Source organism: Felis catus, chromosome C1, assembly GCF_018350175.1.
Source record: "Felis catus isolate Fca126 chromosome C1, F.catus_Fca126_mat1.0, whole genome shotgun sequence".
Taxonomy (NCBI): domain Eukaryota; kingdom Metazoa; phylum Chordata; class Mammalia; order Carnivora; family Felidae; genus Felis; species Felis catus.
The window spans coordinates 75,804,245-75,808,351 of record NC_058375.1 but is presented as its reverse complement, the minus strand read 5'-3'; the positions used below and the strand labels follow the sequence as shown (position 1 = coordinate 75,808,351).

The 4,107-nt window shown below is 44.1% G+C and overlaps 1 protein-coding gene and 1 pseudogene across 48 annotated transcripts in view; one reads left to right on the top strand and one right to left on the bottom strand.

The window, feature by feature from the left end:
* Positions 1-269: 269 nt before the first annotated feature.
* Positions 270-1,203, top strand: LOC101094437 (annotated as a pseudogene).
* A 1,661-nt stretch (positions 1,204-2,864) lies between these two features.
* The window catches only part of LRRC8B (leucine rich repeat containing 8 VRAC subunit B), a 50,886-nt gene continuing 49,643 nt past the window's right edge, over positions 2,865-4,107 (bottom strand). For all 48 annotated transcript variants that reach the window (XR_006584478.1, XR_006584485.1, XR_006584489.1 and 45 more), the window contains one exon: positions 2,865-3,200. The gene's annotated coding sequence lies outside the window, so the exon portion shown is untranslated. The remainder of the gene's footprint in view (positions 3,201-4,107) is intronic.

Here is a 4,107-nt window from a genome sequence, read left to right as displayed (position 1 = left end):
ATAGCCCTTGGTGACATAGCAGCACGTTCTATCATGGCCAAGATTGACTCTGTCACGGTTTTGGTCTTGACACACAACGGGAGGAAGCATGACTTCATTTTATCATGTTGATAAATTATAAATTATAAAATTCTTTATAATGACCTCCATGCTAGTTTATTGGTCCTGGCTTTGCCCCTTTGGGGTGGAAACTTGAAAATGCTCAAGATAGTAAAGTGTTGCCACGCATATAAGTCACCACAGTTGCATCGCCACAGAAGGTGCAACAGATGTGTGATGAAATTGGACCATCACTGTCCTTGGGTCAACAACTGTTTGGTTACCAAAGTCATGCCTTGTTCACCCCGCATCTCCTTTTAGCACCGCTGGGTTGCATTCATGCTGCCTTCATTTTTGTTATGACTATGTTTACATGGCTTTACAATTGGCTCTCCTTTGGATGGAACACGGTAAAGACTGAGGAAGGCAGCCCGGAGAGATCCTCTTCCAATTATTCCCTTTGAATTAGTGGCACTTATAGGCAGCTTGTTTGCCTTGGGATTAGCTTTGGGAACAACCATAGCTGTTGGGATGTCATTTTGTAGCCAGACGAAAATAATTCTCAGAAACAAAACTTCTATTGAATCACGGACTGAAGAAAATGCTAAACATCGAATTCAATATTACTGACTAGATGAGGTCTCTGTTTTACCATATGAAACAGGAAGTAGATGGAAGAACTTTAAACAGGTATTTACATGGTCAGGTTTCCCTGAAGGAGATGAGCTAGAGTGGCCAATAAGAGGAGGCTGTCACCAGTACAATAGAACAATTAAAACAAAAAGCAAATAGAGGAATCAGAAGGGTTCAGTATAAAGCAATAGAAGATTATAGTGGTACCTGCTGTCCTCTAAATAAAGGAATTGAAATCTTCATGAGCCACCTGCACTGAAGAGCCTTAAATAAGGCTACAGAAAGGGGAGTTCATTTTAGCCCTGATTGTATGGAGATAAAATTCTTGATGATTCCTTTATCAAAGGTGTTTCAAGAGTAAGAATCTGGTTTTCTAGAAACTGTGTACCGAAGAGTCCATGTGATGCTGAAACAGATCAACCCCCAGAGGGCGAGAAGAGAAATAGATAGCCACAGTTAAAGTAAAATTATTCTTTAGGTCCTCTCCATTACTTGAAAATTGGACATATTACTAAAGAATTATGCAATGAACCTGCTCTGGTCAAGGTGTTCTTTTTCTCAAAGGTGCCCTAGAGCAATGATCTAAATATTTTATTACCATTTTGAAATGGAGAAACCATTCTGCTTATGCCTTTGAATTCTTGCCCCTCTTTGCCCCCTCTTCCTTTCCCCAAAAGGAAAAACGCTTCATCCAAGTAAGTCAATTGCATTTTTTCTAGGATTATTTTTATGTGCTGCGCACTATGGACCACACCTGCAGATATAATGATGCTTTTATCCTGTTTCCACCTCAGTTTTCCCCTCATTTCTTACATAATATTCTAGATACTATAGAACTTAATATGTCAGATTCGATATAAGCCTAAATTTTATTAGCCGTCTTTTAATAATGCAGATTTTGTCAAATCACATAAAGATTAATAGATGTTCTATAAAAATGAAAACAAAAAAAGTTAGATGGCAAGTTGAAATCTTCCTTCAAAGCCTCTCTCAAATGTCCCCCAGATTTTCCATTTCCACTTGTGCTCCCCTACATTAGCTCTCATTGCTTTATGGCTACACAAGGGTGACTGCCTCCTTCCTAGTCTCCCCCTTCCTGTCTTCACTTCAGCCAGACCACCTTCCATGCAATTGTCTAAATTATCTTCCAAAAGTACAGCTCTCAGCATGTATATTATTTATGGCCCATAGTAGCTGCTCAAGAAATCACTTGATTTCCCACTGCCCAAAGGAAAAAACTTCAACTCAAAGCCCTTATGTTTTGTAAATAATCATGAGAGATTATTATATAATAAAGAATATATTTGGTCTTTGTCCCTGGTTCCTGATACACAGAGCCCTTGGAATTTCCCAAGTGATAGAAGTGTCTTTGTTAAGCTAATGAGATGACTCATGTGGGCCTTTAGAAAGCTTCAGGATGCGGGCTGGACATCAGAAAGGCCAGCCCTGCTATTAGAGTGTTGGATTTTGGCCCAACCTGACCTGGAGGGGAGGGTGGGTTGGGGGAACTAGGAACTGGGGAGGAGAGAAATTAAGATCAATCTTGTCTTCATAATGAAACTCCAGTAAAAACTGTGACATCAAGGCTCATTGGAGCTTCCCAGTTGGTGAACTCATAGAAGTGCCCAGAGGGTAGACACAGTCTTGCCCCATGGAGAGAGGGCACAGAAGCTGAGTTCTGTCCTAAGCTCTCTTCAAAAACAACTGTAATCATAATTTTGCACTTTCTTGAGTTCTGTGAGTCATTCTTGTGAATTATCAAACTGGAGGGAGTCATGGAACCTCCAGATTTGTAGCCAGTTGGACCCATGAGTGGTTGGCCTTGGGAATCCCTGGGGGGCTTGTGACTAGCATCTGAAGGGAGGGCGGTCCTGTGGAGAACTCTGCACTCAACTTGTGGAGCCTGTGCCAAGTCTAGATAGTATCAGTATCAGGACTGGGTTGGGTGGAAACAGAATAGAGACGGCATTCAGTAGCTATTACTGGAATCTACAGAAATAGAGCGTGTTACCAGAGTATGATTTGGGATATCATGGCTGTAATGGAAAGATTGATTTAAAAGCTTCCCCAGGACCACAAAATGGCACTACTGCTTCCTATGGTCTGGCTTACACAGAACCTGTTAGGTTGGCCCTGTGCTAAGGAATCATGCCTGTGAGTCATTTGAAGAAAGAGGAGTCAAAATATTTTGATGAGCTTAGGGCAAGACATTTGAAATGCTTTATGACCTATGGTCTTAATTCCATGGGGTCCTACTGGTGGTTTATTTGGGCAGAAGACAACCTAAGTGTCCTCCACATAGCCTCTCCGAGAAACATTCTACCTAAGCAAGACGGCCAAGCCTGGCTGAGCAGTTATAAGTAAATGAGTATGTGAAGAGTTGGAGACCCCTGCACTGTCGACATCCTTGGTAGCACTTCTGAAGAGAATCAAGCTGCTGGTGCTGGTGACGGTGGTTATGGCAAGAGAGAGGTCATCGTCTACTTGTTGCTCACCAAGCTGTCTGTTTCCAATGTTGGCAGTAAAACCTAGCAACAGAGGGTAAGAAAAGAGAAGTCCCCAGGCGCTGCACAGCCCCTGCCTATCAGACCCCGTGTGAGTGCTTTTACTTGACTTAGCTGATTTTGTCCTCCCCCGTGGAGGGGGTGGAGGTATTATCATCCCACTTTACAGAGACTCAAACTGGCTACAAGTGCTGTGAGCTCTCACAGCTAGTAAGTTGGAGAAGAGGCGTGAGCATTCAGGGCTGTCTGAATCCAAATTTAGACTCTACATTCTCCATCACTGCTGACGAGCCAGCTTTGGGCCTCACCCTGGCATGCCCGAGTTACACTCTGGGTTAGGAAAGCCGAGAAAGGTTATCTTTTCCCTCTCAACTTAATATAGAGTAAGCTCCTGAACCAATTTTCCCCAGACAAGCCAGAGATTGCCAGTGGCAAGACAACATGGGACTCTTTTGCAGCCTTCTTTCCTCAGCATTGTCTCATTTGGGCAAATTGGTGCTAATTCTGGGGCAGACGGGAACAAGTAACCATCACGGCCTCCTGGAGACTTCTTTGGTGCCGCCACCCAAGGCATACGTGGCTGTGTTTACAGAGTGCCCCTTCCACTCCCCTGAATTAGCTCCATCTAGTTGCAAGTAGGAAACAGTGACTCTTCCAGCAAGAATCCTTGATGGTGCGTCCTTCTGACCACCAGAAGATTCCCTAGAGGGTTCACCATGAGCTGAGACCACACTGGGAGGTTGAGGCTGGGGGACCTGCATTATTAAGCATCTGTTTGTCATTAGTAGGTGCCTTTTCTTGCACGGTTGGCCAGGCCCTGACACTGCAGGCCGTGGTGGTGGACGCTCAAAGGACACTTGGACAAGACGTGCTGACCTTGGCAGTCTCACGCAGCCACCGGCACAGCGGGCAGCCTGGGACAGTGTCTCAC